The following is a 15984-nucleotide window of genomic DNA, read 5'->3' as shown; positions in this document are numbered from 1 at the left end:
TGTTTTTTTTTTTTAGGTGTCAATTTTGAACGTGTTTTAAAAATGGCAGTGACTACGAAATTTACTACGAAATTTTCGTGCAAAATATAGCTTCAAAACGAAAGTGTTGATACTGGAATAATGATTTTTTTTTTTTAGGGTCAATTTTCAAACTTTTTAAAAAATGCTAATAAAACCAATTTTTTATGTCTCAAACAAAGTTAAATTTTAAGGAAAAAACACATTAATGTTTCTGGTAGAATATCATTTTTCTTTCCTAAGTATAAATTTAACATGTTTTCAACCACAACATGCTAGATACAAAAGAAATTGAAATTTTTTACTATAAAACTAAAAAAACATGACAATATGAACAAATTATATCACTGAATGAATTCAAAAGTCTTTATTTGTATACTGAATAAAACAGACATTATATCTCTAATTTGATATTGCATTGTAGATATTTAAACAATAAAATTTATCATACTTAAGACATAATCCAACAACATAAAAATGCTTCATAACTTCTCATTTAACAAAATATGGAAAACATTAATTTTATTTGAAGATACGATGCATACATCAGTTATATAAACTGTCTTAAACAATTATTCAAACTCAATCACCCAATAACCGTGGGTAGGCTGTCGTCGTGCCCCCTTCACCCAACCCATTACCGATCTTTCCCATTCACCCATGCTCTCTTCCCCCTTCTGCCCTACCCATGCGCCAACCCTTGCTACCCCCAACTCACCCACCCATGCACCATTTCCCCAACTCTTCCTTCCCTACCCTACAACTCTCCTCCCCATAAGCCCACCCCCTAACTCCCATTCCCCTCCAATCTCAACTCCTCCCCCCCTTCCTTAACGCCGGCCCCATGGCCTCGCGCCCTACCCCCCTCCACCCTACCCTTACCCCTACCCCCTACCTTGCCCCACCCCCCACCCCCCCCTACCCTTACCCTACCCACCCCCCAACCCCTACCCCCCACTACCCCCCTGCCCCCCCGGCCGCGCCCCCCCCCCCGCCCCCAACCCCCTACCCTACCCCCTACCCCCCTCCCCCCCCACCCCCCCTTACCCATGTTTGACATCATATTCTAGTGTAAAAATGTTGTTTCTACATTGATACATAGCTTAATCTCAAGTCTTTTACAAGTAGTTAAAGTGCCAAAAGGCACATGCAAGGGAGGTTGTGGGCTATTAGCTATAGAGCAATGAATACTACCATAGAGGGACACAACAATCACAAAAGGAGTCATTTGTGAGGAGATAATTGAGACTTAAGTAAATATGGATAAGTAGGTGGCAATCTAAAACAACTTAACATATCTTCCTTATTGTGTTGAAATCAATTTTAGTAATGTGATTGCGTGCATAAAATGAGTAAATATTTCCTTCAAACTTAAATCATTTAAACATCAAGCTTTGCATAGATGGTTTGTTTATTGAGTTATCAACATGAATAGTGCATGGTTTATTACCTTTTGCAAAGATTGGCCTTTGAAGAAATTTTGTATGAAATGTTTTGACAACATTTATCCTTCTATTAAAAATGTAAATATTAGAAGATATACTTCCATTATTTTGGAGTTCCACCTAGGTTTCCATTGTGTCTTTTCTAAGCCATTTTTCCTTCAGTGTAAGCATGTGTACAAATTTATTTATTTATTTATTAGAAAAAGTCAGAACAACAATTAGAAGCGCCGCTTCACTCTAACAGTGATAATCGTAATAATTAGAAAATATGATGGTATTCAACCTTGATTGAGGAATCCCCATGTATGGTCCATGTATTAGATATAGAATATGGATATGCAAGCATTGAGAAGTTTCTGTGTGATTGGAGTTTCGTAATGAAGCGGCAAGTTTTCTATGAAATTGTTTGAAAATGAAATAAATAAATAAATAATAGCCAAAGTTTTCACATCTACTTTTTCATTTTGATTTTAAATCATCTTTATATGATTTTTAAGTTGGTGTTTTTGGCTCATTACTTTTTTATTATGTAAATAAAAATATTGGTTTAACGCTTAACGACGATGGCTTAACGTTTGTTCAACCCAACCCTCAAGTAGTGCAGTATAAGCTTCATTTGCCAATAAAGTTTAACAAATTTCATATATTGGTTGAAGCGACCTCGTGTGTGTCCAATTTTTGGTATCTAGTCCACCCATTTAGTGAGAACCTCCATCTCTGAGAGGAGATGTCTATGTGGTGAAGCTTCCCCCTCAACACATGTGAGCTCTTCTTGAATGTGTCCTAGTGTGAGTTCATGATAACACGATGCAAAATCCTTCAAACGACGGTGCATGCAATCATTTCCCTTGTGGGCCCACTCTTGATAATACACAACACCCATTTGAACTCTTGCTCTCTAACGAGGCATGGGAAAAATATTAGAGCACTATAAAATCCTAGGCAAAGGACAAGACAAACTAAGGAAGTTCAGTGAAATGGATAGGTGCCATGTTAATCAAGAACCAAAGCACCATCATAGTACCCTCCCAAGGAGTAATCCTGGAAAGTCAATTTAGGAGGAGGGAGAGGAAAGGAGGAAAACCCCAAGATACCAACCACCAAGAGATACCAGAGCGGAAACTTATAGAGAACACTCAAGGAAAAGTGAGCATAAAGCATGATAAGCTAAACGGAGGGAGGGAAAAGCACCATGGTTGAGGAGATGGGATGCTCAAAGACATGACAGGCAAAGGGAAGCTAGGAAGGAGAGCAAGAGCCAATGACAACATGGGGGAAAGATCACAAGAAAATGCATTGGGGAGTAAAGAGAGAGAAGAAAAGTTGTAAACTCAATCCTTTGAGTAGACCAAGCACCGACCAACCTACAAGAGAGCAAAAACAAAGAATTGAAACCAATTCTGAATTTCAAGACAACATTACCAATTCCAAGTCGTTGTAGCAAAGTAGAAATGGAAACAACATCCTCAGTAGGTGGAGATGTTGTTTTTGCAAGAAAAATTCTAGCAATTAAAACCACATTCGAGTCAGGTTGGGTGTCTCACCATCCAAAAACCACAACAATCCCTAAGTTCTCCAACCTCGTCGACCCCTATGAGACTCTCTCCATAGGAAACACTTTTATGAATTGTTGCATACTAAGCGCCATGGGAGATAATGCACTTCCATTATCATCACACGAGTGAGAAATTGAGTATTACACATACTAAATACCAAGCAACGTAGTTAATACCAAGCAACTTAGTTCTAATAGCATTATCATTATGAGGTAACAAGTGATAATGGTTGCTCACTTGCCAAATGTCTCACCATTAAAACATTCTCTGAGACATATTGTCACATCTCTCAATCAATCGGCCACATAAGATAGCAATAACCCACCCCTTCCTTTTCATAAATCACCCCATCCAAATAACATTTTATATATTATTGATCCACATCATTAGTTAATTTAATATTTTTATTTTAAAATTAACAAAATTATATCTATATATATAATTTAAATATTTAAATATTAAATTTTTAATCCGATTAATTTAAAAAATATTAAAATTATAATTTTTTCCAAAATATTTGGTAAGTTTTCGTTACTCTAAATCCATTTTTAAACCCAAACCGCTACTCACACGGGAGTGCTCCACTAAAGAAAGGATGAGAGGGGACTCAACTATTGCTGTCTTTACTTTATAATATCTCAAGGCCGTGTGACCTAAAAAGTCAAGACAATTCGCCAAACCTGTAAAAATGGAATTTTGGATATTGTGAAGCACACTTTTCATCATATGTGACAACCACTTGCAAACAAAATCCGACGTGGAAAGCTGGTGGTGAAAAATATACCATTTCTATTTGTTTATTTATTGGCATACTCGTTGTTTATTTATTTAATTTTTTGGCATGTTTGATTTTTTATTTTTTTATTTAAATAATTTTTGGCATGTTTGTTGTTGGATATTTAATAAATTAACTGTATCTCGGATATCACCACTCATATTAGCTCTGCTTCTGCCATTCTCATGCACTGCCTCATTATTGAACCATCGTCATTACTGAACAAACGTTAATCCATCATCATTACTGAACAAACGTTAAGCCATCGTCGTTAAGCCATCGTCATTACTGAACAAACTGTATGACTTCTAGCGGGTCGATTCCCGGAATCGACCCGCCGCCGGTCAGGCGGGGCGGGGCAGCCCGGGGGTGGCACTGCGCGACCGTAGCACCACCCCTGGGCCGCCCCGCCCCGCCCCGCCCGACCGGCGGCGGGTCGATTCCAGAAGTCATACAGTTTTAATGCTTAACGATGATGGCTTAACGTTTGTTCAGTAATGATGATGGTTCAATAATGACGATGGTTCAATAATGAGGCAGTGCATGAGAATGGCAGAAGCAGACGTTTCTGCATATGCAACTCCCATGCCCTAACTCATCCCTGTCTCTATTGTCTGCCTACCGTTATGCCATATATACATTTAATATATTCATGCCTGTGCACATATAGATTTAATATATTCATGCCTCGCCGGGTCGTGGAACCCCCTGAATCCTCTTCCTCTCTTTCCTCTCTTTCCTCTCTTTCAAGCAAATATTGCAAAGAGTAACTCTGTGAGAAAACTTCTGTCTGTAGCCAACTAAATGAAGCAATGTGCCATAAAATAATTCGGTGTCATAATAAATTCATTAGGGTAGGCCGGCGAAAAATTGGAAGCATTTAATTACATTGCTAACCACTCGAAAAGGTCTTCAGGAAAAATACCAATAATTTTAGGTGTTGGTGTGCGTGGTTGCAACTCCAAAAAATTTGGGAAGGCGAGAAGAGGGTATGAGCCAGTCTGCAGTTTTTCGCTAAAATGGTCTGTAATGGTCTGTAATGAAACACTTTTATGCCAGCCCAATTATTTTAATTTCTTTTTGAAACTGTTTTTTATCATTGTTGAAAAATAATTAATAGTCCGAACAGAATCATTACATGTGTTTTTCAACGGATCACTTACCAATAGCTTGTGAGGTTTCTGATGTAGCCCCTTAAATATTTTGATTATACAGGTCGCGGGGAAACCGAGCAAGCCTCGCATATTAGGCAGGGTCAGCCAATAGTATTTAGCATGGAAACACTGACAGTTGCAACAGAAAATTTCCGTGATGATATACAGGTATTAGTGCTTAATTTATGATATCATTCATTGTAATAGTCTAGCCGGTGAGTTGTTCGTTGTTGAAGCTTTGGATGTAATATAAAGACCATATTCAAGCTAATTACTTTGAATCTCTCAGGTACTACTCCAAACAGAAGCGTAGCAGCAGTCGAAAAGCTATCCTTATAATTTGTTCAAGAAGCCAAGTAGATGTCGAAAAGATATCTTTACAATTTATGCAAGGAATGAAAGAATTTCTGAATGAACTTAAGTTTGTGGGCGAAATTGACATCGAAAACTTGTGAACATAATAGGCCGTTGTGTAGAGAGATCAGAATGGTGGTTGGTTTATGAGTATTTGGGTAATAAAACCTCCATAAAATCCTACTGAGCGAATGATTTCCATTCTGTTATCTAATGTTCAAATATACCTACTTTGGGTAATGATAATTCTGAGTATATTATCATATCATATAATGCAATGCGGATTCGGATATAACAAAACGCAAACATTTATACTTGTTTGTCTCCAGCTTTACAGCCTATACTTTATAGCCTCATTGTTATATGTTTTTATGATATGTGTTGTTTTTATAAGATTATCCTATTTTATTATTTAAAATAAATTTTTAAATGTATAAATAATTTTATTTTATTTTTTAAATAAATAATTTATAAAATATAAATTATGTTCTATAAATTTGTTATTTTAACAATTTTTTATCACATCCGAAAACAACCAAAAAAATTATATGATTTCACTACTATCTATACTTACTTTCACTTTCAGTAACTCATGGACGGGCATTTTTATATACATTGCTAATTCTTCGAATATTTCGCAATAAACACGGGCGCTGTTAATTATTTGAAAGCAATGCTATATACATAAGCTAAGTGCTCATAAGCTTCTTTAGCTCCATTAAGTTTTTCAATTCCGAAGTTACTTATCGAAAAGGTATCTTTAGCTAAATTGCTGATTCTCAAAATATTCAGCGAAAAACTCGGTCATAATAAATTCATTAGGGTAGGCCGGCGAATAGTTTTCTCACAGAGTTACTCTCTGCAATATTCGCTTGAAAGAGAGGAAATAGAGGAAGAGGATTCAAGGGGTTCCACGACCCGGCCAGGCATGAATATATTAAATCTATATGTGCACAGGCATGAATATATTAAATGTATATATGGCATAACGGTAGGCAGACAATAGAGACAGGGATGAGTTAGGGCATGGGAGTTGCATATGCAGAAACGTCTGCTTCTGCCATTCTCATGCACTGCCTCATTATTGAACCATCGTCATTACTGAACAAACGTTAAGCCATCGTCGTTAAGCGTTAAAACTGTATGACTTCTGGCGGGTCGATTCCGGGAATTGACCCGCCGCCGGTCGGGCGGGGCGGGGTGGCCCGGGGCCCCGGGCCGCCCCGCCCCGCCCGACCGGCGGCGGGTCTCATACAGTTTGTTCAGTAATGACGATGGCTTAACGACGATGGCTTAACGTTTGTTCAGTAATGACGATGGCTTAACGTTTGTTCAGTAATGACGATGGCTGAACGTTTGTTCAATAATGACGATGGTTCAATAATGAGGCAGTGCATGAGAATGGCAGAAGCAGAGCTAATATGAGTGGTGATATCCGAGATACAGTTAATTTATTAAATATCCAACAACAAACATGCCAAAAATTATTTAAATAAAAAAATCAAAAATCAAACATGCCAAAAAATTAAATAAATAAACAACGAGTATGCCAATAAATAAACAAATAGATATGGTATATTTTTCACCACCAGCTTTCCATGTCGGATTTTGTTTGCAAGTGGTTGTCACATATGATGAAAAGTGTGCTTCACAATATCCAAAATTCCATTTTTACAGGTTTGGCGAATTGTCTTGACTTTTTAGGTCACGCGGCCTTGAGATATTATAAAGTAAAGACAGCAATAGTTGAGTCCCCTCTCATCCTTTCTTTAGTGGAGTACTCCCGTGTGAGCAGTGGTTTGGGTTTAAAAATGGATTTAGCGTAACGAAAACTTACCAAATATTTTGGAAAAAATTATAATTTTAATATTTTTTAAATTAATCGGATTAAAAATTTAATATTTAAATATTTAAATTATATATATAGATATAATTTTGTTAATTTTAAAATAAAAATATTAAATTAACTAATGATGTGGATCAATAATATATAAAATGTTTTTTGGATGGGGTGATTTATGAAAAGGAAGGGGTGGGTTATTGCTATCTTATGTGGCCGATTGATTGAGAGATGTGACAATATGTCTCAAAGAATGTTTTAATGGTGAGACATTTGGCAAGTGAGCAACCATTATCACTTGTTACCTCATAATGATAATGCTATTAGAACTAAGTTGCTTGGTATTAACTACGTTGCTTGGTATTTAGTATGTGTAATACTCAATTTCTCACTTGTGTGATGATAATGGAAGTGCATTATCTCCCATGGCGCTTAGTCTGCAACAATTCATAAAAGTGTTTCCTATGGAGAGAGTCTCATAGGGGTCGACGAGGTTGGAGAACTTAGGGATTGTTGTGGTTTTGGGATGGTGAGACACCCAACCTGACTCGAATGTGGTTTTAATTGTTAGAATTTTTCTTGCAAAGACAACATCTCCACCTACTGAGGATGTTGTTTCCATTTCTACTTTGCTACAATGACATGGAATTGGTAATGTTGTCTTGCAATTCAGAATTGGTTTCAATTCTTTGTTTTTGCTCTCTTGTAGGTTGGTCGGTGCTTGGTCTACTCAAAGGATTGATTTTACAACTTTTCTTCTCTCCCTTTCCTCCCCAATGCATTTTCTTGTGATCTTTCCCCCATGTTGTCATTGGCTCTTGCTCTCCTTCCTGGCTTCCCTTTGCCTGTCATGTCTTTGAGCATCCCATCTCCTCAACCATGGTGCTTTTCCCTCCCTCCGTTTAGCTTATCATGCTTTATGCTCACCTTTCCTTGAGTGTTCTCTATAAGTTTCCGCTCTGGTATCTCTTGGTGGTTGGTATCTTGGGGTTTTCCTCCTTTCCTCCCCCTCCTCCTAAATTGACTTTCCAGGATTACTCCTTGGGAGGGTACTATGATGGTGCTTTGGTTCTTGATTAACATGGCACCTATCCATTTCACTGAACTTCCTTAGTTTGTCTTGTCCTTTGCCTAGGATTTTATAGTGCTCTAATATTTTTCCCATGCCTCGTTAGAGAGCAAGAGTTCAAATGGGTGTTGTGTATTATCAAGAGTGGGCCCACAAGGGAAATGATTGCATGCACCGTCATTTGAAGGATTTTGCATCGTGTTATCATGAACTCACACTAGGACACATTCAAGAAGAGCTCACATGTGTTGAGGGGGAAGCTTCACCACATAGACATCTCCTCTCAGAGATGGAGGTTCTCACTAAATGGGCGGACTAGATACCAAAAATTGGACACACACGAGGTCGCTTCAACCAATATATGAAAATTGTTAAACTTTATTGGCAAATGAAGCTTATACTACACTACTTGAGGGTTGGGTTGAACAAACGTTAAGCCATCGTCGTTAAGCGTTAAACCAATATTTTTATTTACATAATAAAAAAGTAATGAGCCAAAAACACCAACTTAAAAATCATATAAAGATGATTTAAAATCAAAATGAAAAAGTAGATGTGAAAACTTTGGCTATTATTTATTTATTTATTTCATTTTCAAACAATTTCATAGAAAACTTGCCACTTCATTACGAAACTCCAATCACACAGAAACTTCTCAATGCTTGCATATCCATATTCTATATCTAATACATGGACCATACATGGGGATTCCTCAATCAAGGTTGAATACCATCATATTTTCTAATTATTACGATTATCACTGTTAGAGTGAAGCAGGGCTTCTAATTGTTGTTCTGACTTTTTCTAATAAATAAATAAATAAATTTGTACACATGCTTACACTGAAGGAAAAATGGCTTAGAAAAGACACAATGGAAACCTAGGTGGAACTCCAAAATAATGGAAGTATATCTTCTAATATTTACATTTTTAATAGAAGGATAAATGTTGTCAAAACATTTCATACAAAATTTATTCAAAGGCCAATCTTTGCAAAAGGTAATAAACCATGCACTATTCATGTTGATAACTCAATAAACAAACCATCTATGCAAAGCTTGATGTTTAAATGATTTAAGTTTGAAGGAAATATTTACTCATTTTATGCACGCAATCACATTACTAAAATTGATTTCTACACAATAAGGAAGATATGTTAAGTTGTTTTAGATTGCCACCTACTTATCCATATTTACTTAAGTCTCAATTATCTCCTCACAAATGACTCCTTTTGTGATTGTTGTGTCCCTCTATGGTAGTATTCATTGCTCTATAGCTAATAGCCCACAACCTCCCTTGCATGTGCCTTTTGGCACTTTAACTGCTTGTAAAAGACTTGAGATTAAGCTATGTATCAATGTAGAAACAACATTTTTACACTAGAATATGATGTCAAACATGTGTGTTCTTATCACAACGGAAGACCTAAAGATTAAGTTGAAATTCAATCATAAACAAAATATCATTACTTAAATATCAACAACAAATCACTCTCTATCCATGCATTGAAAAAACCAAACACCTTTTCTATTGTTATTCAAACAAGTTTACTCCCTCGGGGAGGGGTTGGGGGGTGTAGGGGGTTTGGGGGGGGAGGGGGCGGGGGTTTGGGGGGATGGAGGGGGGCGGGGGCGGGGGGTGAGGGGGGATGGGGCGCGGGAGTGTGGGGGGACAGTAGGGGGTAGGGTGAGGGAAGGGGAGGGGGGCCGGGGAGGGGGGGAAGCTTAGGAAGCTTCGTTCAAACAGAAAATTCAGCTGAAAACAAACATCTAGCGTGGCATGCAAAAGATGGACCACGAAGAAATACAGAGTTGGCGAGCGAAACAAAGAGAAAACACAGATTTGATGGATGCAGGGAGTACAATAACTTGGTAATCATATCGAGGGATTTGTCATCATCATCATTTTTGGAGATTGGATCAGGCGTGTTACTTTAATTATTAATGTGTAGTGAATCCAGCCAAGAGATCTCTCTTGAGAGGAATAAGTTAATGGGGTCGGGGCTTCAATGTAGTCGTCAGGGGGTTGTGGGGGTGCATGGGTAGGGGCTCGCCCATACTTGCCTAATTCTGCACTTAGTATCATTATCCCTCACCTGAACTCCCGCTCGCCCATCGACCCGCCTGCCCGTTAGAGGTGGCTGGGCAATTCTGATCATACAAATAAAAAATTTATGGCATATTTTTGTTGTTAATTTAAGTTAATATGTTTTTTTATTTACTAATTTATGTGTTTTTTTTTAGGAAAATGGCATCAAGGAAAATTTCTGTGAATCTTTCTGGACCAAAGAGTCTTAATGGTGTATCTTCAAAAAACATTGGTGAATGAACTCCACCTGAGCTCATGCCTACAAATATTTCAAGTGCTTTAAGTGATAAGAAGCTAATCTCAGATTGGAAAAGTTTAAAAGAGGTGAAATTTCCATGAAGAGTCTGGTATGTGAAAGAAAGAGAGAGCACAACTGTGATTTTCGCATTGATTTTTAAGTTAATTATTATTTTTTGAAAAAAAAGAAGTTGTTATTATTATTTTTTTGACATGAAATTCATAAAAAAAACTATTATTTGACCATTTTTAGTTAATATTTTTGTATAAAAATTGTGATTTTGACATGTTAATTCTAGCAAAAAATTATCAAAACGTTTAGTCTTTTTGTTATATTTATGTTAAAAATGGTTATTTTTATGTCCATTGTTAAAAAATGTTGTTTTTTAGAAACAATTATTTCATGTGGATTGAAAAATTAATTAAGGATGTATAAATATGTAGATTATCTAAAATTCAAACTATCGACTTTCTAATTTAAAAACGCAAAACAATAAAAACCCCCCTAAAAAAAAAAAAAAAATTAAGATAGAGAACAAAAAAATATGAATAAAATGACGACTTAAAAAACTATCAAATTTAGAAAATAATTTTTTACATTTCACACACTAGAAAATTAAAAGTCAAAAAATAGATCTTTTAAAAAATGGTGTGATGCAGAATACTCACTTTTTAAAATCAGCATGAAAATCACTACCATTATAAAACTTGATTTCATCCTTGAACATGAAAAAAAATTAAAGTTCCAAAAACCATGTTCTAAAAAAAACATGTGTATTCTGCATCACCACTTTTGAAAATCGGGTCATTTTTTTGCTATCTCTACGAAATGGGTAACAGTATCAGTTCCTGTTTCAAAGTTTACATTGTTGGAAGTGAGGAAGGGCAATAGGGCTTATATTCTTCATTCTAGCATCTCCATTAGCTTCTCTGATAGGGAAAATGTCCTTGTTCTTTTTTTCATCCACGGTGTGGGTATGTGGAGTGGGCTCTTCTTCTTCCCGAATAGGTTCTTCAAAGATCTCAGATTGTTCACCTAAGGGGTCTTCTAGCTCCCCTGTAGTCAAAGAAGGAAGTTGACAGTCACCCAAGAAGAGTGAATGTTGAATGTTTGATGGCGTGAGGGTGTTTGGAAAGAATTTTCCTAGAGTGTCTCTACTCCTATGAGGCATGAAAGAAAACATTCACTTCTTTGATATGACCTTTTTTCGAAACTGAATGCAAAATAGAAAGAAAAAAAAAAAAAAGAAGAAGAAGAACTAACATCTACCTAGACACCTCCCCGGCAACGGTTCCAAAAAGTGGTTAACCTTGGTATTGCACCAAGGGTGCTTCAACTCTGAGAGGCTCCTCAACTCTATTATCAGCTCGGGGTTCATACAAACTTCAAGGTGACAATGTTATATACATAGTAGATGGAATTATACTCATGCCACCCTCAACTAGACCATTTTATCATTAGGGCTCCAAAACCACTCTTCTACTGAACTAAGGGAGATTAACTACTGAAAACATGATTCGAAAGCTATTCCTAGTGTAGAAAAAGTAAATGTTGTTCAAATCTAACTTGTAAATGTCGTCAACTTGTAACTCCTACTAATTGAATCCATGAGAGAACACAAGAATTATGCTAACTGTAGAAAGGAAAGCTACACTAATTGGAATAAACCATCTAGCTATCAGATTCACTTGAAAATACAAGATTATTCTACCAATTCACAACTCAAGAATCCATGCATCATTTATCTATTTCACACTTGCATATTAAGTAATGCCCTAATTTCCAAATCTGTCAGGAAGGAACTAATGTTATTTTCTCTTGTAGTGAAGGAAAAGGAATGGAAGGAATGGCATAGGTGGTACCTCTAATCATGGAGTCCAAAATGGGGGTTAAACTACTCCTAAACTAAGATACATTATCATTACAGGTCAAAATAGGGGCAAAACAGGTTTCTCAAGGTGTGCTACAGGAAGTTGCTATAGGATTCATGTATTGCTATAGGAAGTCCTAAGACACTACATGAAGTTTTCCAAGAGGGTTTTGAGGGTAAGAAGGACGGTATAAAGTGATTTCAAGATGGATGAAGGTTGTGGGAAATATATGGAAGGTGACCAACACCCGTAGCCAAACTCAACACTTCAGGAAGGCTAGCTTTGGGCTAAGAGGGTTGCTCAAGGTGACCTAGAAACATAGACCAAGAACATTGGCTGGCATTCATCAAAAGAGAGTGAAGTCCTAGATGGAGGTGGTGAAAATATCCCTTCCCTGCAAATCCAATAGTCCTGCAACATCACATGCACCTATTCCTCTTTTCATTTGCAAAATATTACAATCAATGATGCAAAATATTAGTTGAATTTGGAAACTATCTAACTGATGCTAAGAACTTGATCTATGCAATGAATTAACTTCTAAGCTACAACATTCATATGTAAAGAAAGATAACAAATGTAGAATTTTCGAAGAAATAACACAATGGTTTTGGGTTGTGATGGTCCAGAGTCATCTAATAATGGTCACATGAGAGCAATGAGATAGAGGCTACAGCCACAGACCTTTTGAGGAACTATACTCTATGAAAATGTAGCAACTAATCAAACGTTCTAAGCTAAATGAAGTATAAATACATAAGAGGTCCCTACAATACTAGGGTTGGGCCAAAACCAAAGAGCCTTGGCCCTCTGGACTAACTTAGTGATGGATCAAAAATGAAACTTTGCATTATCATTCTATTAATATTAAATACATCACATAATAATAAAAATAGAAGTGAAAAGTGCTTGAGCTCAATAGCCTCTTAGCTATGACAAAAATTCGAATCCTAATGAGTTCCTTAGCATGTTTATTTATACAAAAGTGTAGCTCCCAACAACTCCCTAGAAGATAGATATGTTTGTCTACCAAACTCGATAAAGGTGGATCTAGATCTTCCTTAAATTGAATCAGCTTGGCTTCCAATGACCCTGTTGTGCTTGGTTGCTAATGAACTCGAGTTGATGAGAGATAGAGTGGTGCTCTTTGACTGATTAGAGGAGTTAAGGAGATGGACAACCTCCTAGAATCTCTCCTTACTGTCTACTTGAAGATCCTACACTCAAATTATCTCAAAATTGCTCTCATTCCTTCATTTAATAGATATTAGGCAACAAGACGTAGAGACACATCTTTTACTCCTCACACTAAGAATACTATAAAAAAAAATGTAAATAAATGTGAGAAAGAGATGATTTTAATGTTGTAGTATGACATTTTTACCCTTATGATATACCTATTGATGAGCCTTATCACATGGTATAAGAAGTTACCATGAAATATCGAAGAAGGATCAGGTTGACCTTTCCCTTGAAAGAGATGGGAACCATGGGGATTGAGTCAGGGTGTTTGTTGTTATTCTTGAGTTTTTGGTTCTTGTGATTTGTTGCATTTGACTTGAGATTTTGTTTATGTCTAGTGTAGGGCCATACCACTTTGTTTTCAGTATCATGTTGTTATTAGTGTTCCATGGTTTTCCTCTTGTTTGTTTCTTTTTCTTGCCTTTTATGTTTTGTGGGTATTGGTAATTGGTTGGGAAGGAGGACCTTAATGGAGCCTGTAGAGATCTTTCTGGTACCCGACAGGTAATGAAAGACTCGGATGACAATCGATGGATGAGTAAGGGTAGCTAAAAATAGAATATGGCAGTTAATTCGATTGATTAGGTCCATTCGGGTAAATGGACAATGGCAGGACAATCATGAGAAAGGTAACATAAAGGTAAGTAAATTGATTTGAGGTGCTAGATACCTTGGTTATGTTGGGAATCGTTGTTGTCAATGTGGTGCATGTTGTACATGGATAAACAGAGTTATCTTAACCTTGGCCTTATGCTATTTGGTAATTATGTTTTGACAATGATTATGCTGATGTTTATATATGTATATATATATATATATATATATATATATATATATATATATGTCATTGTGTGACAGAGTCGTAAAAGATAATCATTGTTTGATGCTAACGTTTATATGTATATATGTATGTATGTATGTCATTGTATGACAAGATTGCAATTGTTTTATGCCAATGCTTATATATATGTATGTATGTATGTATGTATCCATGTCACTATCTGACAAGCTTGTGAGGGATCATACTTGCTCAGGAAGGATTTCTTATGCTGGTGAATGGAATGAAGAGGTTCATGGTCTTATGGCAAATCAAGTGGGAAGAGTAGCCTCGACAAATTTATGAGGTCAATATCATGTCAATATGAGTTGATATTATGTGTTTATACTATGTCTATGTTTACATTATGGACAGGTAATGCTGAGAGATACATGAGTGGAATGAAAACAAAGAGATCTGCGACATGCCTGGTAGAGACAATGTGGTTTTGGATGTGCAATACTACTATTATGTATATGTTGTGCATAATGTACATTCAGTGATTGTAACTATGGTGTTGGTTTCTTGTTGTATATATGATGTTCTGTGCACATTGCATATGCAATGCTAGGTATAGATGGTGCTATGTACATATTGGATATGTGGTGCTGTGTATATATTGTACTATGCACATGATGGATATGTAGTGTTGTGTACATATAGTGCTATGTACATGTTCTATATGCATTGCTATGCACATATGTTGTTGTGTGCATGTTGTACATGTGGTGCTATGTACATATGGTGTTGTGTACATGATTGTACATGTGGTGTTGTGTGCATGTGGTGGTGTGTACATGTTGTACATGTGGTGCTGTGTGTAGGTGGTGATGTGTACATGTTGTGCATGTCTCACTATGTACATGTGGTTTCATGTACATGTTGTGCATGTCGCACTATGTACATGTGGTTTCATGTACATTTTGTGAATGTGGTGTTATGTACATGTGGTATTGTGTACACATTGTACATGTCATGTGGTCTACATGTGGCGCTGTGTACACATTGTGCAATTCATGTCGTGTACATGTGACGTTGTGTACGTGGTGTTGTGTACAAATGGTATTGTGTACATTTTGTACATATGGTACCAGGGTACATGTAGAATTGTGTACATGTTGTACATGGTGTGTTGTGGGCATGCAGTACTATGTATGTGTATTGTGTAGTTGCGGTATTGTGACTGTATTCATTGTATTGTACTCTATGTAGTACATGTATTATGTTGTGTTGTACGACAGGTGTAGGTACATGTATTGTGTGGTGTTGTACATGGGGTATAGATGTATGTGTTGTGTTTTAAATCGGGTGTAGTTGTATGTATTGTGTGGTGTTGTATGTCATGTGTGGATGTACATTATGTGTATGTGTATGTGATTGAAGAGAAGCAAAGGCATTGGGTGTTTTTTGGGTGTCGCAACTGATCCAGTGTGTGTACAGAAAAATAAAAGGTAGAAGTAAGGGCCGATTAAAAGATAAGTAGCAATATTTTACTTCAGTTTTATTATGCATTTGAT

The 15984-nt window shown here is 36.6% G+C and overlaps 1 long non-coding RNA gene across 1 annotated transcript; it reads left to right on the top strand.

The window, feature by feature from the left end:
- Positions 1–4685: 4685 nt before the first annotated feature.
- Positions 4686–5472, top strand: LOC149144938 (uncharacterized). Its single transcript, XR_016265285.1, has 3 exons — positions 4686–4816; positions 5010–5116; positions 5238–5472. It is a non-coding gene; the product is annotated as an uncharacterized LOC149144938 (long non-coding RNA).
- Positions 5473–15984: the final 10512 nt, after the last annotated feature.

This window comes from Pinus tabuliformis, chromosome X, assembly GCF_031772625.1.
Source record: "Pinus tabuliformis cultivar Carrire ecotype Pingquan chromosome X, CPIR1, whole genome shotgun sequence".
In the NCBI taxonomy this organism is placed as follows: Eukaryota; Viridiplantae; Streptophyta; class Pinopsida; order Pinales; family Pinaceae; genus Pinus; species Pinus tabuliformis.
Note: the sequence above shows the minus strand (reverse complement) of the source record. Positions and strands in the feature narration are given on the sequence as shown.